At 42.5% G+C, this 19,784-nt stretch overlaps 1 long non-coding RNA gene across 1 annotated transcript in view; it reads left to right on the top strand.

Moving 5' to 3' along the window:
- Positions 1 to 18,757, top strand: part of LOC122462720 — a 109,780-nt gene extending 91,023 nt beyond the window's left edge. The window contains exons 2-3 of the long non-coding RNA XR_006285433.1: positions 18,058 to 18,168; positions 18,480 to 18,757. This is a non-coding gene — a long non-coding RNA (uncharacterized LOC122462720). The remainder of the gene's footprint in view (positions 1 to 18,057; positions 18,169 to 18,479) is intronic.
- Positions 18,758 to 19,784: the final 1,027 nt, after the last annotated feature.

Genomic DNA, 19,784 nt, shown 5'->3' with positions numbered 1-19,784 from the left:
TTATCTCACCTACCTTGTCCCTCTCTTATACTGGGACCAACACTGCAAACATTGGTTTCAGAGTAGGAGCAAACATTCTGTATCTTGATGGAAAGGGAAGAGAGACCCCTAGAGGATATGCAGAAGGAAGGTCCTTCAGCACAGCTCAGCCAATGTTAGTGTAAATCAAGAAGCTAACTTACATAAAATACTAGAATGGGACCTGTCATTGTCCGAGCTAGTCACCCAGAAAAGATGGCTCATGTGTGTGGGTGGAAGGGAGCTTCTGAAAAGCTAACGCACCTTTCTTCTGTGGATATCCTGACTGGGTTTCAGACTAAACCTTTGCTGTGATCCTAGAGATATTTAGTTCATGGCTGAATTTTGTATCTTACAACCTGCCTTATTAAAATATATATTGTGCCTTTATGAATCTTTAATAAGAAGCACTTAGTAAAGACTTCATAATAGCTTCTATTAAGCTTTTATAAAACATTAACAGTAGTATGATGAACTCATTCATGTGGGCTTTTATATGGAGCCTGGAGAATGGAGACTGGGATGAGAGCAGGGTTCTTTTGGGATGGAAAGACGATTAATCGATTTTTAATTGCCATCAGGATGCAGTGTCTGTCTGGTCATTGTTGATTCAACACCATTTAAATGGAAAAAGTTACTTGTATTTCATTCACTAGCCTGTCATCCCGGGGAAGAAAATTGGCCCTTTGGGTCTGTTTAGGGGTAAGCTAAGCACTAGTTTCATTAGTGCTTAGCTTTGGGTCTGTTTAGGGGTAACCTTAGCACTAGTTTCATTAGTGGCTGTGAGCACAATTCCAAGGTGGCACTTTGACTCCTTGTTGTCTCTTTGGAGTCCATCTTTAGCGCACTAAGGATAGAATTTGGAAGGGGGTTGTCAGTGACCGAAGGGACCCCTCTGTATTTGCTCATTAGCTGTAATCTGTAGTTCTGGAAAGCAATTTGGTGTGTTTTGGAACAGGAAGAGAGTTTTAGGATAGTCTGGCCCCAAAACCACAAGGTGTTTCATTTCACTGCTCAGCAAATGGATTCCCTCTAACAGGATGGGGGCAGGAAGAAGCATGCACTATCTGAACTGCATTCAAAGCAGCTTTTACCATTCTGGTCTGGCTTCCAACAGGTGTAACATGTAGCCTATTTCCTCAGTTACAAAGTGAAGGGGCTTTTAGGGAGCACACAAATATGTTCTCAATAGAGTGAAAAAGCAGACCTGTTTACTCTCACAACTTACTGGACAGACAGGACAGCTTTTAGACTGATAGTTTGTTCTGCCAAGTAATACCTTCAGGCATCTCAAATATATTCTGTAACTAAGTTTAGAGTAACTTTGCATGCTCCTCTCTTTCTGTAACTTCTTTTCTTTTGTTAAGGCAATCCAAACTGGGTCTGGTTGTAGTAAATGGGTGATAATTGCTGTCAAGCACCTTGCAGAGAGAATGAACTCTGATCTGAGGCCAGGAGTAAGTTGTAACAGTCTGAGTCAAGTGGGAGAGGCCTTGTGAGCTTTCTCCCCCAAACAGTAACACAGGTGGACAATGTGGGGGGCCTGGGAAAAGCTCCTGAGTTCCCAGTTGTGTTTATAACCGGTGTCTACATGACAAATCAGTGGGAGTTTCATTCCTATTCTGTTCTGTATAAATTCTTGTACTTCCCTCAACACCATAGTATGATCACCTTACAATTTTCATTTCTACCACCAGGGCTTCTTTGGGACTGCTAGAACAGGAGCTCCTACCCATAAGCAACTGGGGTAGTTTTGAGGGCAGGCCCTACTCTTTTCTGAAGGTCTCGTGGCATTTATTAGCCGTCCATTCCCATCACATGAGCCACTCAGGTGGTCACAAATCACTGTTTGGGAGCCAGTGATTGACAAGGAATGAACGTAGGAGGAGAGAAAACTATAGGCAGAGTTTTAGACATTTTTTCCCTGAAGTTACTGGAACTCGCAGCTGCTCACTGACACCACACTTTGGTGGGCCATAATGTGGAATGGAGGGAGAGTGGAAAGAGAGAATAGAAGGAAAAAGAAATCTTACCTTGGCTTCACCAGTGGCAGCATGAGCATATGCAATTAAAAGATAGCTGGCAGATGACAGAGTTAGTTAATGTAACAAGCCCTGTAAAGCATTTAGCCACATTCTAGTGTTTAATCAGCTGTGTAAAGTGCAATATCTATCTTTCAATTTTATGCCATTAAGGGAGACAAGATTTTGATTAGGTACTTAATCTGGGCAAGAGGAAAACAGGCCCACAGCAAGCCCACAATAGGCAGCAGAAGGGACGTTGGACGAAGTATTCGATAAAGGAGAAAGACAGAAATTTAACATAAAAGAGAATTAGTGCAGCTCCTTTCAATCTAGTGCACAGATTTTTATGGACTAATCAATTAGAGGCTGTCGCTGCGCTGCTGGGAAGTGGTGCCGTGTTAGAGGCTTTGCCATATTAATTCTGTTCATTACGCCGAGGTCAGACTGAGTGCTTTGGAGAAGCCCCTGCTACTGAGCAGGTTACATCCCTCGTGTTGTCTCTTTGTGCAGATGGGGCAATTGGACAGAGCTGGAATTGAGTCAAGGCGGCTCCAGATTGGGTAGTGATCTGCTAGTTTGTGTGTGCTAGAGAGATGTTGAGATGGAAAGGTGGCAGGCTCAGCTACCCCTGCCAGAATTCCATGGGCAATTGAAAGTACTGGAGTATCTGACTGATCTGTCTGGCCCCCAGTGTCTGAGTTTCTCCTACAAAACCCCAAATGAGTGCAGCCCAGATCTTTGTTGAAAGAAAATAATTGCCTGAAAAATGATTGGGGGTTGTATGTGTTAAATGTTTTCTAAAAAGTTAAACAAAAGATACTCTACTTTTGGTTCCTGGTCCTGGAAGGCTAAACAGTTGGGTTATCACCCCATCTGTCCTTCCTGGGCCTCCTCACGCGTCCTTTCCAAGCTAATCTTCCATTCTTTAATGGAGCATTTATTCCATCTTAGGTGCCTATATGGCCTCCACTACTTTAGGATTTGAGCACCTTATACACTTGTATCCTCACAACACACCTGTGAGGTAGGGAAGTGCTATTATCCCCATTTTACAGATAGGAGAATGGAAATGCTGAAGTAGAGAAATTAAGTATCTTGCCCAAGGTCACCAAGGAAGGGCTTGAATCCAAATCTCCTAAATCCTTGGCTAGTGCTTTCACCTCCGGCCTATACTTCTATAGGTGTTCATGCCCAGATCTGCTGTCCTTGGAGTTTCCCTCCTGAATGACTACAGGCTGTCTTTTTATCTCCCAGCAGGCCTGGTTCTTGGTTATGACTCTTATACTCTTATTCCCTCCACCTGGCATATGTGAGGCTGATCCCCACCCCCTTAAAGGGCCAAATCACCCTGTGACATTCTGATGAGGGGGTGTTGATCAACATGTAGGAGAGGAAATGCATAGTGGATCAGAGTGGCAATTGAGCGGGATGGAAGTAAGCATACATGAGGGGCTATGTCACAGACTGGGCTAGCCCTTCAAGGGATTTGGGCTTAGTCCCCACTGACCTTGTCATCCAGTTCCAGGTTTGGGGTTGGGCCAGTGATTGGGTCAGGTAACCAGGCACCATATGATGGTAGCTGGGGCCAGAGCTTCCTGGAAGAGGGAATCTATTGTCTCAGAGAGGAAGACTAGAACTGAGGAAAGACCTAGGGCTGGCCTCCCCAGAGAATCAGAGTTTGAAGTGGGTCCAGCAGAGCTCCTGTGTTTAAAGAGAGCTAATAAAGTCTTTCATATCAGGGCTTCAGGCCCCAGCTAACTGGGGAGAGTGACCTTTAGGGAGGTTTCTGCAGGAGGCTGAGAGAGGATTCACCGAAGAGCTCGCTACATCAGCTAGATGAGAAGTCCTGGTTGGACCTACCTGCAGTGAGGGACATGAGCAGAAACCTTAAGAGGAAGAGGTTTGAGGAAACTCCAGGCAGGGTTTAGCGAAAGAATTGTGGAGCCCAGCAAGGGGCTGGAGAAACTGTACAATAGAGGAAAGACTTGTTTTGATTCAAGTTGACATTTGAGCTGTGATGATTTCATAAAGCAGACCTCAAGAAGGGGTATAATTTGGCACATGAGAGTCTTTGTCAAATTAAGTGCAAGAGTCGGGGAGACTAAGGCAGTGGCAGGGTCTGATGCCAGATCAGTAAGACTTACTCACAGGCTGTTTCACAGGGAACAGCGGGTGTCACTGAGAGCATATGGAGGTAGCACACAGCGGGGAAATTCCAGACAAAGGTTTCTTGGACTGAAAATGGGCCCCCAACAACTGCCCACCGTTCTGCTGCCTCTGCAGTGAGGGGAAGGAAATCAGCCACCACTGTCCTTGCTTCATCCCTCAAAAAATCCCAAGGCTGAACTTTGAGGTGTTATGCCACTTGATATCTCTTGTTTGTAGTCTGATTCCTGTTTTTCTTTAAAAGCAGGGATGGGCCATAACCTAGTCTGAATTCTGGTAGGCCACTTGAGTTCTAGCATCTGCCCCAGTTCAGGAGCATATGAGTTCTGCTGAGAGAAGGGGCTGTCCCCCCACTGAGGCTCTCTTGTATTATGGTTGATTACCCTATGTCTAATGGTACTTCAGGAAAAGAGAAGCCACTCCAAGTTCTACGTGTGAACTTGGGGAGAAAAGAAAAAAGCCACAATCTTCAGGAATCATCCAACTTTTCCACCTCTGTTCTATTCAGTGACTAACTGGCATGCTGTGGGATAAAGTTTGCTCTGTTAGTCAGAAGTAAAGCCAGAGTAACTCCAGCAAAAACCAATCGAGTGAGTGTATATTCACTCTTGGAAAAACAGAATCTGACCCTCTGTGCAGGAAAGGGATTAAAGTAGTTGGATTCCTCCTTAACCACTGCATGCTCCTGTTACTCCCATTCAGTCCCACCAATGTGGAGCCTGGAATGCCCCCCCCCCCGCCCCTTTTCCCACTGTAGCATCTTTCATAGGATGATCCACCATCACATGAGAACCTTAAAGGGTTAAATACCCTCCACCAGGCAGAAGTCATAGGAGTCATTCTGGATATACAAAGGTGTAACCATGGAAATAAGCTCTATGTAACTTTGGGCCTTTAGACCATGATCTCTGGAATGGTTTAGGATAGAAATTCATATCCAGTTCTCCATCTGAGACAAATCTTTCCTTTTTTCCTGCTGCTCTCCACCTCCAAGTCACTTTCTTTTCTTTCTTTCTTTTTTTTTTTTAACACACTGGTTTGTACTGGGCTCCTAATGGCTCCTCCGAATTATATTAAGCCATAGAATTACCTTTGTTGTACTAACTACAGTGGCTCTTTCAGATGCTTGTCTCCTGAGCGTGATGTGATGGAGCATATTAGTTTATGGTAAGCTGCAGAAAACTTGAACTCCCTGACTATTCAATTCATGCAGAGTTATGACAGGTTATGCCCGCAGGCTACGAGTTAGGGAAATTATTTTCTGTTCAAACATTTCATTTCCCTGCTACTCTATAATTTTCTTTCTTTCCTTTTATTTTCCTGCAAGGGAAGCACTGAGATATAAAACACTTGACTGCTGCTTCCCTACGTCCATGCGTGAGGCTGGAAAAATGAACCATTTTTTTTCTCTTTTAATCATATAGCCATTCTGTTTGCAAACCCAATGCCTTTTACAAGAACCAAAGCTGAAAGCCTGAAGTACAGAGAGGAGCGTGTTCATTTAATTCCCCGTGGTCTGCAAGAATTTGACACCTGGAAAACACCCCTAAAGGACCACATGAAAAGGGATAAGTGGTGTTGTGTCCCGGCTTACCATGAACCTTTAATTATGGTCTGATCTTGTATCATGGAAAGCAATAGGAGTTTTGATGTTGGTTCCAATGGGAGCAGGATCACATTAATATACAGTATCAAAGTAAGGAAGCAGCAATGTTATTGACTACATCTAGGCTTTTTGAAGGGCCCCTTTGGAAGTGATTAAACTCCCAGAACATCTTTAACATGTATGTACTTGGTGTGGACTAGTCAGAGATAGTCTGTTTTTGTCCTTAAATTTTTGTCCTTAAATATGCAGAGGATCTTTCTAGGACACAGCAGGAGACACAGACGAATATTGCAAAGACTTCTCATTTCCTGATCCTCAGGGTTGCAAGGGACCAGTGCATTTACTTAGTATCCTTGGCAGTTTATACTCAGATGTGGAAGAACAGAGAAATTCCTGGTCAGGACTGGGGTGTGCTGCCAGAGTTGGGTTGAGAAATCTGTGCTGTAGTACTTGATTTGGACCTGTGACCCTCAGGCTGTATCTGAATTTACGTCAGCCAGAAAGATCCCTGTTAACAGTTCAATAAAAGAATAAAATCCTGTCAAATGTATTTGACTAACTCTCAAGATGCATTTTCAGTAGAAAGCTGACACAGTCTGAATTTATGTGTGCAGTGTTGTTGTAGCCACGTTGGTCCCAGGATATTAGAGAGACAAGGTGGGTGAGGTAATATCTTTTATTGGACCAATTACTATTGGTGAAAGAGACAAACTTTCGAGCTTACACAGAGCTCTATTCAGAATAGTCTGAATTTGCCATTATTGGAGGGAGAAGTCTGTCTGTCTGAAGGGGCTGGGAAATGGACTGGGGAAGAATATGAGAATTAAAAAAAGAGAAGATTGCATGGTATTCCATTAATGTTATTAATACCCTATCAAATTTTATGGAAAAGATGCTCTCTGTATCTGAGTTTGCCACTATTTCAACCCATTTATCAAGGCTGAAATAGCTGGAGTCACTTCAGACCATATTTATTATTATTATTTGCTGAATGAATGCTGCAATTATGGGACCAGGGGGAATTAGAAGAGATAAAGTGTCATCTCTCAGTCTCTGCTCACCTTCCCCAGGGAGCAGTGGAGAGGATAGCTTTCTCTCTGTCATTCCTTATTAGATTTCCCTCTAATTTCTATTAATAGGGTTCTGAGACCTGCTGTAGCACTTGGAAATTAATCTTTTACATTTTGAATGGTGATATTTAACAACTTGTTACGATGTGCTCTGAGAGCTATTTTTCTCTTTGTGCTTCCTGCTGCGCCGTCCATTCCTGGCTGTTGAGTTTCTAGACTTTTAGAAGATGCTTCAGGGTCTTTCTGGATGTCCCCAAAATATCCAGTGGACTCATGCTTGCTCTGTTCTGGTGGAAGAGAAAAGCTGTTGTTTTTTATGACATTCTGAGCTTTGACAGCTTTGTAAAGTAGCAGATCTGAAACTAATATCACTGTGGTGGCCAACTGGCTTGGTCTAATGCTGGGACAATGCTTTTGGGTGGGATGAGGTGAAATTGTACGCATATCAGGATGTGCTGGTCCTTTAAGGACAGGTCCAGATCTACGACAGGCCTGTTACTGATGTAATCTCAGATTGGTTGTTGCGACCACAAGGAATGCTGGGAAACAGGAGGTGTATAAAGGCAGCCCCCTTTCCTACAATGGAGAAACCAGGCAAAACCTTTTGTGGGTCCTCTCTAGGGAGTGGAAGAGGAGAAGCCCTGGTAGTTGCTGCTGCAGCAGTGGCTGTTGGAGTCATCAAGAGCTGAGAAGCTGGAAAAGGGAAAACTTTGGAGGGGAAAGTTGGAGTCTGTTTTGGGGATCCTGGAGGGGGCAAGAGCTTGAAGGTCCCCTCCACTCCTCCCTGCAGAAAGTGGAGAAGTGATGAAGTGTGTGTAGAACCTTAGAAGAAAGCCACTGCCCCTGATGGAGATGGGGTGAATGCCTAGAATTTGTTTTGGACTTCCATTCCTCCAGGAAGGGATGGCGTTTCCTAACTTAGAGGACCAAACTAAACTGACTGAGAAGGTAGATCATGGATTTGGTACCATTGGGAATGGTGATAGTCACCCATTGCTTTGACTACAGTGGGAATCCAAGCACTCCTGCTTTCAGTAGGGATGAGTTTTACCAGTTCAAAGAAAATAGGAAATTTTGCGTAAACCTCAAAGCAAACCTGAACTGTTTGTGCTTCCCGATAGAAATACAACTTCTCATTCTTTCTGTAAGAGAGATCGTTCTTGTGCTGTCTCCTTACTGACTTAGGAGTAGAAGGAACCAGGAATCTTGAGAGCCTATAGATTTTCAATCCAAATTTGAGGGCTTAAAGCACCCACATTTCAAACAGGCCTCTGCAACTGCACCCACAAAATTTGTAAGTGCCTCAGTTTGTGCAAATAACCTCTCCCCCCAATAATTGCACATGCAAACATGTGTGTGCACAGATAAATATTGTGAATGAAAAACAGCTGAGTGCATACAGGCTTGTTTGCTTTTATGCCAATAGATGTCTTCATGCACGTATGAGGGATTTAGAACTTCCAAATGGCTGCTCTTGCATATTCTGAGGGTAGTTTCAATTTGTAACTTTGGTCCAATAGCTTAGAGAGAGCTGTTGCATTTCTGGGTCCTTCTCTGAACCGCCCAACATATAAAGGTTCACATATTAGGCTTGTCCTCACCCATAGTGGTAATGCCTTGCTCTGTGAGTTGTCCTGTTGAAACCAACAGGGTTACTCCTGGACAAGGTGGGAGCAAGGGTGGCAGAATTTGGAAGTTAGTATTTGGAGTAGGTTACTTGATAATGTGAGCCAAATCTGCTTGGTCACTTGCTAATGTTTTTGTCCTATTTTTACATGAGGTATTTGGTCCTATTCCAGATTTATATGGACTGTACTTATAACTGATTTGAACATTGCAGGGTAGAGGTTGACTCTGCAAGTAAACAGTGCTGAGAATGAAAGTCTGTGTTTTGCTCAGTCAGACTCTGCCTGCCCTTTATTTTTCCATTCCTTTAAATGTCTCTCCTTCTATTAGCCCAACATTTCTTCATAGAAGATGAAGAAAAACAGCGACTGTGTAAACAGAGTGAACAACAATAAGGGAAAACAAGCATATATTGGGAGCCTGGAAACATACTTTCCTGCCTTCCTGTGTAGGAACAATGCAAAAAGGAATAAGAACAGCAGCATTATGCCAAAGCAGGGCAGAAAAACAAGTGTACAGTCAACTAAACTGTCTGTTCACAGAGCACAGCAACTAATTAACCTTTCAGGGAAAGCGTGAACTGAAATAAGAGGCAGTGTGTGGATCAAGTGATAGTCAGAACAGCGTCTCCCTAGTTTCTTTTGTCAATAAATAAATAAAAAAACTCAAGGTGCTGTTGACTCAGATTTCTTGCACTCTGGAGCTTCCCAGTTCAGAGGTGCCCCAAAGAGAGGTGCCTAGGAACCATAAGCAAGATCTTCAAAAATGGCTAGTCACTTTTGGGTACCCAACTTAAGACATCTTAAAGGGGCTAGATTCTCCAAGTGTGGAGCCACCCAACTTTGGAAAAGGAGGCTCCTTTAAGGTGCCTGTCACAGGTAGCTGGTCCCTGTGAGTAGACCAGGCCCAGTGCCCCTGTGTCAGAGCAGGTATGCCCAACTGGGCTAATTAAAAGGAGTAGGGCTACACCTGTGTGGCTATGAAGGCCTATCAGAGGACAGGAAGATGAGGAGTAATTGGGCTAGGCTGAGCCTGGGAGAGGAACCACAGGTGAGTGGAGCTAACTCCAGCAGTGGGTCCTTGGAACAAACCAGTATGTGCTCAGGGAGGCCGCCCTGGGGCTGGTGTTCTGGAAGGGGAGCTAGCTGGGACTGGGAAGTGGCAAGGAACAGGATTATAGAGACCCCTGGGACCAGAGTCCAAGGAATCCTAGGATAAAGGGGGAGCTAAAGAACTGTGTTTTGTCTGTTATGGGTTTATGTTTGGACAAGTTAACTTACTTTAAGAGTCTGGGCATGGCAGTAATTACTTGTTAAACTGGGGAGAAGCCCAATCACGTCACAACACCTTAATTTGGGAACGCAAAATCACTAGTTAATTTTTAAAATTGCAGAATCTTAAATTTCTATTCTGTTGCATCCTGGTATTTCTTTTGTTGCAGTAATTATTGGGATTCACTTGATCTGTGGATCAGATGAATCAAAACAAAAAAAAGGGGGGGGGATTGTGATTTTTTTTTCTTTTGATCAAAATTTTGACTAATTGCCACAGACTGATCAAAACTGAGAACTTTCCCCAGCTGTACTTAGCATTTACCTGCTTCAGGAACAAGTATTCCATCTGTTAATATAAGCTTCCTCTGTTTTATACGGCAAGAAACAAACATGAGAAAATATCAAACATACTTTGACTTTAACGAGGTTTGTACTATGACCTGAAATTTGTCAAAATTGGACCTTGATGGGCAGCTAGGGGAAGCAGATTCTAGAGTCAGTGCTGAGAATTCTCCCTGTGCTGAGAATTTCCTGATGCATACCTCAGACACACTGGCCTCAGCGCTTGTATAGCTCACTGTTGCAGTGGAACATGAGAAAGAGGAAGTTCTTTCATTTGTGTACCTCTTGGGGCTAAGCACTTCAGGTTTCTTCTGGTACAGAACAGGTAGCCAATGGCAAGAATGAGTGTTCTGAGTGCATTACGGCCAGCCCCACTCAAAGTTCAGTTCTGTGTCCTGCACCAGCTGGAGCTTACCGTCTTCAAGGATGGTTCCAAGTAGAGTGCATTATAGTAACCCAGTCTGCAGGTGAAAAAACCTGAATGACTGGTAAGGGCCATATCTCAGAGAAAGTCAGTGCCCCGGAAAGCTACAGATGGAAGAAAGCACTAACTTTATTGGCAATCATGAGTAAAGCCCCAGAGAATCATGAGATGTGCTTACAATTATAAAAGTAATAAAACCTTTCATCTGTTTCCTGGTTTTTGAGTGTGTAGGGTGCACTTGGGCCACGTGTTTCTTTTCTCTGCAATTTGGCAAACTAAGAAATTTTTAACATGACACCTGCGATTCTCACTTACCTGCCTGTATCTGGGAGCTGGGGCTTTTAAGACACACCATAGTATCATGAGAATTGAGAACTCTGACTATGGGCTGTTTGTTACTATCTGCATGAGTAGGTGCCATTAGGATCCTGAGACTGAGCCATTAAAGTGGACATTTATACCAACAACATTCTCTCCTTAAATGATTTACTTAGGTGAACCAAAACTGAGGAGAGTATAAACTCTGTGCAAGAGAACTGAAATGAGTGTTAGATGATAAATGAGTGGCACTGAGGCTCCTTGTTAGGGTGTACAGCTGCCTTCTCATTAATGCTATTGGTGCTGGAACCTCTCACTTTTACTACCAATGAAATTAGACCATAGGAGGCATCCACAACGAGCAGTTTCACAAACTTTCTAGCCTGAAGAGAAATCTCTCCCCCTCCTTTTTGTTGACCTGCAGCCTTTACATATATTTGAACTTGGTTAGCTACTCATAGTTCATTCCTATTCAAAAGTGCCTTCCAGTTTTATTAACAATTAATATTCTCCACCTCATTCCTTCTGAAAATCCCTTGCAAAGAGTTTTTTTTATCAGATAGCAAATGACTTCTGGTTGGAGACTCTATAAATGATACTTGGTAATTAGCAAACCAAACATTTACCAGAAGTCGGATGCTGCTATTCTGTGTATTGTATCTCAGCTGGGCATTGCTGATTAAACTGCACCTAGCAAGAAAAACAGCCACAATAAGGCTGCCACCAGCCAGTGCTGAGATTCAGTGATAAAAAACCACAGGAAGCTCACTTAAAGAAACGGGCCCCCCTTTTTTTTTTTTTAAAAGTGTGCGTGCATGCGTGTGCGTGCTCTCTGCAGCCTTAGCTAAGAGCCATATGGCTTTAAGCCCATGCATATAGCTCTAGAGGTCCCAGGTTCGATCCCGCCTGACGACAACTAGGATCTGTCAGTATTACAAGTGTCCCATGGGTTGTAGAGCAGACTCATTAATCTCTCTCTCTCAAGTGGTCTCAGTGCCACTAGATGGGACAGAACACCGTTATAACACCGTTTCCCGGATCACTGTGGAGAGCGATTTCTTTCTTAAGAGCTCTGTTATGATCATGTTCTAGAACCATGCTGTCAACAAACTATTTCACCATGGTTGCTAATCTGGTTTAACCACAGTGTGGACAGGGAGTGTTGTATATACCAAAACGTCTACAGACTATCAAGGTTCTCTCAAATGTGTCCTTGATATAGGAATAAAAAATAACCTTGTTAAAGGATTAAATTCTCTGCAAGGCACTAGCCCTGATCCATTTCAAAGAACCAACTTGAACACTTTTTATGGTTCAGAGACTTGTTTCAAATTTTGGTTTAAAGCTGTGATGAGAAGTGGAAGTGCCAAAAAAATCTCATCAGAAGGTATTTCCAGCCCAGCTTTGCAGTTGTAAAAGGGTCACATACTTTTGGATGAGGTTCAGATAAACATCCAAATGTTTAAAATCCTTAAATGAACTAAAGCTGAGTTCCTAACCCTTTGAGATTCTCCTCTATCCTTAGTTATTAAACCTTAGGACCTGGGATACAAAGAGCTGGTGACTCAAAATGTTTTCATTGTTTCCTGTTCCAACATCCCTGAATTTTCCCAACACTAACAGGTGTGTGGGTGACTCCTTCCAAATGCTCTTGACTAAGCACCTCTGCCTGATCCTTACTTCATATTACTATTGGAGGCATGATTCTCTGAAACTGGAGAAAGAGAAACTTACTTTATAAGCAAGCCCAATATTAAACATAAATAATGCATCCTCCAGCATTATTTATAATAAAATAGCATCACTATAATATAACATATACAGTCTTGCATTGCCCTATTTAATCCTTTTACTGCCAAGCACATCTCCTTCTGCAAGTTCAAACAGAACAATTCCCACTCATTTGGATGTAATTTCAAGATGTGCCGACTAGGTACACTGGACTGGAGAAATTCATTCTTTGGACAAAACTTTGTATATCACTTGGCATGGAAGAGGTTTAATTGTAACAATCTGTTATAACAGCAATTTAAATGGATTTGCTTGTCTACACAGGGAAACTGACTAGCATAGCTATAGAGGAATAAATTATTCTGCTATAGCTTTTCTAGATTAATTCTATGTGGGCACTCAATTATGGAATAAAAGTAACTTTATTCTGGAATAGTTACTCCGCTTCCAAAGCACAGTAATTATTCTAGAATAAAGTCACTTTTATTCTGGAATAGTGTTCACATGCCAGAGTTATGCTGGCATAGCTATAGTCTGATAATTACTTGTTGTAGCCATGCTGATCAATTTCCCTTTGTACACAAGCCCATAATCTTTTAGGAGAATAATAGTTTTGTGCTTTAAATACAAAGATCTGCAATTGCAATACTGCGGCTTCTATCTTTCCAAGCTGAAGTAAAATCTGTAGTTGAATGTTCATTTTTATTTTTTAATTAGTATTCTCAGGCTGTGTGCCCTGTATTTAACAAATGCACACTTGGAAACATTATTCTGCGGTGGTTATAATTATTTTAGTTCTAATAGATTACTGCATCTTTTTTTCTTGAGTTCTTGCAGAGTTCATAAGGGAGCTAGCAGAATATCTTTGCGAATTTATCTAAATAATTAGCAAAAAATTGCACAGTGTTTTTTTACCAACTCTTCTTGCAATTAGGGTTTGTAGAAAATTTTCCATCTACACTGTTTTTTGGATGGACAATTATGGTCTCTTTTGACTCAGCAAACCATATTTTTCTCACACATTTTTTTGCAACAAGCAGAAACCTTTTAATTTTTGTCAAAACCAAATAACTATAAAGCAAAACCTGTTCAATTTTCATCCAAACACTGAAACACGTTGACTTGGATATGCCACCACGATGCTTCCTGAGAGATGTAGTTCAATTAACTCATGTCTCCATTCCCCTCAATGGGCTGGGGTCCCCAGCTGGAGTTCATGTTCCATGATGGATTGTGGCATGACACTCACACAATGCACCTCTTTCCCTCACTAAGAGGGAAGCCATAGTGCATCATGGGACTCACAGTACTATCAGGGATCCCAGCCTATGGAGGATAATGGGAATAGGGTGCACTGCAGTGGTGTTTCCAAGTCAAACTATTCCATTTTTATTTTAACTTTTTAATAAAAAAGTCAAATTTTTCCACAGGGCAAAGGGACTATTGCTGACTAGCTATATTTACAGCATGTCTAACTTGTACAATTGCAAATAATTACATAGAGGCGTTTCCAGTTGCCCAAAACATATAGTAAAGAAGCAATTCCTGTTTGTAAGAGTGGCTGGGCCCATTCTATATTGCTGACAAGTGGTCCTTCAGCATAACATGTTCCGGTATAACTGATAAGTTAAAGTTCTTTGGAGTCAGTTCACTTGCTGCCATATGCACTGAAAACCTGGAATTTAGAGACCTCTGATATTAAGAATATTACTTATATTGGTGCATTGAGAAGGAGTTGATGGATTATGCTTAAAAATTCATTTTAATGTGGGAAGTTGGTATTTTGCTGGTATTGTTGATGCAGCATTTTACCTTTGTCAGGGAGCGTGGTGCAGAGCATAGAGTTCTGTAGTAGGCGTCAAGAGATTTGAATTTCCTGTTCCTGATTCTGCAATGGAACTGCTGTATGACACTTAACATCTCTGTGCCTCAATTTCCCCATTTGTAAAATCAGGGCAATATGTATTGGGCTTACTTTTGTAAAGCAGGCCTTAACATAATGATGCTCTTTAAGTGTTATATGAAATGTGACTCAACAACACAAATGTTGTATAGAGTCATCCAAACTAAAATAGATAGGCCCACTTAATATGACTCATGCATATTAAATGCTCAGCTTTATCATCAGTAACCCTTCATGCCCCGCAGGCACTAACAATTGCAGTGCCTTCCTTATAAGAGACATATATTGTTACAATGTGAAAAATAGGAGTTACTAACCAAAGACTCTGGGCTGTGATTTTTAAGAGGTTTGGATGAGACTCTTGTTTTTAAGTAAAGAATCTAGTCCAGAAGAATACATTTCTGTTCTGTCTAGCTGTTCTTTTTAAAGCCCACACTTTCTGCATGCCAGGTGGGCTAAATTGAAACTATAGGTAGTGTTTTTTGTTATCTGTTATGGCTGGGAGTGGACCAAATATTGAGAGTTTTCAGCAGCTTTTTTTTAGCAAAATAACAAAACACCCAGAGTCCGGTAAAACACAGTGAAAGTCTAATGAGTGAATATCCTTTGTACACATGAGTGTTTTCTAGAATTATGCTAGATGATACCATGACATGATTCTGAGCCAAGGCTCTGAGAGGTCTCAATAAAGTGCTGGGATCTGCTATTACCTAGAGATGATGTTTCATTATTATTATTATTTATTTTTATGGTGTATAAATCTGGGAAAGCATGTTACCATTACTGCTGAGCAACTAGTGGATTTTTCAGTTATGATACAGAACACAAAAATTTGGGAGAAAAGATCTGGTTCGATTCAAACAAACCATTTCCCCCCATTTTTTTTCAAATGAAAAAACTAAAACTAAAGTATTTCTTCCCCCCTCAGATGAATCTATTTGTCAGATTTGCCCCAAATTCACAAATAATTTCAGGGCACTGAAAAATGGACTTTTTTTTTTTTAAATTTGAAAAATCACAAATAATTTCAGGGCACTGAAAAATGGACTTTTTTTTTTTAAATTTGAAAAATCTCCCCCCCTCCCCTCCCCGCCCCTCAGGACTATTTACCCCATCATTATGCTACAGTTACCCTCCCCGATCTTAGGCCTTGTCTAAACAAGAAAGCTACATCAGTTTAACTTAAGATAACGTGCTTTAGCCAAACCAGTGCCAAAGGCTGTTTCGATACTTTTATTTTAGTTTAAACAAGGCTTATTTTGGTTTAGCTTAAGCTCATTGCAAAATAAGCATCTACACAGGAGTTTGTACTGATTTAAATCACACAAGTTAAATCAGTGCAACTTTCTCTTGTAGGCCTCTGACCCTACACACTCAAACACAAGGACTGCTCTCTGCTAGCGACTACCGGGGTACAAGCCACCCCAAAAGGACTGAGTGGGGAAGGGGAATGAGATGGGACCACAGCCCCAGCACTCTCCATACTGACTGGCAATGGTGTTTGGCCTTAGAGCAGGTATATGGTGCCCCCCAGAGGAGTGAAGCCGTGGGCATGCTCCCCTTTCAGTCCTGGTATGTGTGGGAGACTTCTTGTCTCCTAGAGGCAATTTCTGCTAAGGCACCTTATTAGTTCAATGTTTTAAAAAGCTTTCATTTATCTCTTTTATTATGGGGAGAGGAATGTTGCCGGGGGAATAGCAGCAGGAAGGTGAAAGTAAATGGGAGCAAAGGAGTGGGTTGGGGAAAAGGGGAGGGAAGGAAGAGAATAGAACTGAGAAGGGAAGACAGAAAAAGGGGAGGGGTAATTGGTAAGGAGCACAGAGAGCACGTGAGTCTCAATAGGTCATGACCCTGCACCAGCAGGTACTGTGGTCCCATCACACTGGGGCGCTGCCTTGTCATATGCAACAAAGCTGGGGCTCCCCAGCTGCCCTACCAGCTGGGCTTGCAGAGAAGGGGGAAGGTCTGTAGAACACTGAGCCCGTCTTATAGACTTCAAGATGGGCTTGCAACTGGTATTGCACAAACAATCCCTCTGTACATATGTTATGATTCGAGCCCCTTGTGGCAATCCTCCGAGAAAGATGTGTAATGTTGCAAGTCAGTGGTTAGAGGTCTGCTCCAGATCCCTTCATAAGGCACAGATTCTTAACAATTAGTCTTTAATCTTTGGAACAATTTACCAAGGCCTGTGGAGGAGTGTCATAACCATAAGGGTAGCCTAACATTCCTCCTTACCTGTAAGGAGTTAAGAAGCTCAAATAACCTGGTTGGCACCTGACCAAAGGAACCAATGGGGACAAAAGATACTTTCAAATCCGGGGGGGAGGCTTTGTTTCTGTGTTCGTTCACTCTTGGGACTAAGAGGGACTGGACATCAATCCATGTCCTCCAAACCATTCTGAACCGGTCTCTCATATTACAGAAATTGTAAGTACAGCCAGGCAAGGCGTATTAGTTTGTTTTCTCAACTTGTGAATTTTCCCTTTGCTGGAGGAAGGTTTATCCCTGTTTTGTTGTAACTTTGAAACTAAGGCTAGAGTGGGTTCCTCTGTGTTTTGTGCATCTTTTGTTACCCTGTTAAGTTCTCTTCCAATCTGATTTTACAGAGGGGATTTTTACCTTTTATTTTTTGTTTTTAAATAAAATTCTTCTTTTAAGAACTGATCATTTTTTTCAGTGTCCAAAGATCCAGGGATTTGGGTCTGTGTTCACTTTGTAACCAATTGGTTAGGATATTATTCTCAAGCCTCCCCAGGAAAGGGGGTGTAAGGGCTTGGGAGGATATTTTGGGGGAACAGGAACTCCCAAGTGGTACTTTCCCTGATTTTGTCTAAATCACTTGGTGGTAGCAGCATACTGTTCAAGGACAAGGTGGAATTTGTGTCTTGGGAAAGTTTTTAACCTAAGCTGGTAAAAATAAACTTAGGGGGTCTTGCATCCAGGTCCCCACATCTGTACCCCAGAGTTCAGAGTGGGGAAGGAACCCTGACAAGTAGTCTCTATCATGGGAAATTTTTCAATCAAAATTGGATGGTTTTTCTAAAAGATCTGCTCTACTTCAAATAGGAATACATTCAGGGAAGCTCTGTGGCCTGTTATGCAGGAGGTCAGATAGGACTGTTGTGATTGTCTAATCTGGCTTTAAAATCTATGTGATGTAGCCACTTTGTGCCTAACTGCTGCCTTTAAGCTGGCACAGCTGACCATGGGACTATCATCCCAGTATCAGGATCCTTCACGTAGAGCAGCGTAGACTTCTTCCCCCCACCCTTCCCCCACATTTATGCTGCCAGTGTATGGAGCATGGTGGGACTGTTCAGCAGCTGGGGGCCACTGACAGGTGGCACAACCTGGAGAATTGTGTAGGCCACTCCCAGTTACACTGTAGCATGAACCCAGCTCACCTAGCAACGACAGGCCACCCTGGTAGCCTCATATGTCCATGAGACGTGCTTCTCCTCCACTGCTGAACCTTCTGGGCGCTGGGGATCATTTTCCCCTGTCCTTCAACTCAGGTACATTGTATGTATTTTTCTTCTTTGACTGGTTCAGGGAGAAAACAAACAGTGGAGTCCAAAAGAGACAAGGCTCTCTAATCTCTCATAAAAATGCTGTGGAAATTTGAAAGGAAAGGAAGATGATGATATCGCCTGCACTGAGACGGTAATTATGGGTCCTGGGAGGAAGTGTATAAAGCCTTATTGAGTGGAGATAACTGAAGCTGCTGGAGGGGCCTGTGCTGTGTGAGGAAAAGGCTGGAGGAAACCCTTATCAGACCTGTTATCCTGTCTCTGTCATTCCCAAACAGATTAATGAGCTCCAGGATGCCCTCGGCCATGTTCAGACTGGGCTCTGTTTATCCCGAAATAGAAGGGCCCGTCTCGTGCCAGAGTGTCATATTCCCAGGCTAGCAGCACCATTGTGTTTTATTACCCCATTGTATTCAGGGGTTACATCCAAACTTTTCCTCTTAGATCCTTAATCGCTGTTTTGATGGATGGGTTCCATGAGACAGTGGCCACCATAGATCACGTGTATGGATCCAAACAGTTGCTAAATGCTAGCAGAGGCTAGTTCTATTCCTCCTCATTGTGCTCCCTCTGGGCAAAACTAGCACTGATGATGGTGCTACACTTCCTGATGTGTGGGATGAAGAAGAGGATGTGGCCTCCCCCCACTCTGGTTAAGAGCGCTGGGCTCACCTGGGGGAAGCATATTTTGCCCAGTATCCCCATGATGGACCTGGAGATGTCGTCAGGTAGGTTCACATGTTCAGGAATGTCACCTGCCCACTTTGGCTCCAGTTCAGACAGCTGTCCCTGCAAGAGATAAAATGATACATAGGCTGCAATACAGGGCCTAGCAGAACCATGACGAGTCAGTGATTATTTTACACCCTCTCTCCCTCCCCCCCATCTTTCAGTTCCTCTGAAGGCTCCTGGATGATGTGCCGTTTTCCCCAGTTCAATCCTGGGGAATTATCCATATCTCTGACAAGAGACTAGGTTACTAATGCACCAACACAGCTGTTTTGACACTTTTGATGAATAACATTCAATACTATTAATTGGAACAATTGCTTTTCATTTAACTAAATCACTAGAATTGCTAAACCAAATTGAAACGGAATGTAATTTTGCCTTGCTCTCCTTTAATATGGGCCTCTAAATGTCTTCTCCCTGAAGAATTAGTAACTTAATCACCTAGCAGTGATAACTGTTTCATAGCCCTCAGCTGGAAGGCTTTCCTGCTAAGCAGCCCTGCATGGGAGTAGAGTGTTAAAAGGGACCAAATCCCATCTCTTTCTGTTCTCCCCTCTCTGCTGTAATATTAATCATATTAAAAATGATTCTCTCCCTCTCTCTGTTTCAGCCACATCTTTACAGATCATCATAATTTCACACATCCCCCCTTGTATCAATCACTCAGTATGCCTGACAGAGTGCATGATGATTATATCTGTCCATTATGTTAAAGATGGATTTTTGCTTTCATTGACTGGGGAATGAGCTCTTGGTTTATTTTTTTACGAGCGCATCATACGTTGCACACAACACAAACACCATTGTAATTATTATATTAAGTCCAAACTGACATTAAGCCTAAAGTAGGCCACAACAAGGCAAGCATTCCACTGCCTCTTTGTCTGTTAAAAAGATTGAGCCACATGCTTCAATGATCTGAAATTTTCCATTGTTACTACTGAGGGGAAGTCTCCTTTTTCAGAATGTTAAACACCGTGATTGCTTCCTTCAAGTTCTCAGATATTAGTCTTGCAA

This window comes from Chelonia mydas, chromosome 13 (genome assembly GCF_015237465.2).
Source record: "Chelonia mydas isolate rCheMyd1 chromosome 13, rCheMyd1.pri.v2, whole genome shotgun sequence".
Lineage (NCBI taxonomy): Eukaryota > Metazoa > Chordata > Testudines > Cheloniidae > Chelonia > Chelonia mydas.
This window is presented reverse-complemented; position numbering and strand designations above follow the sequence as displayed.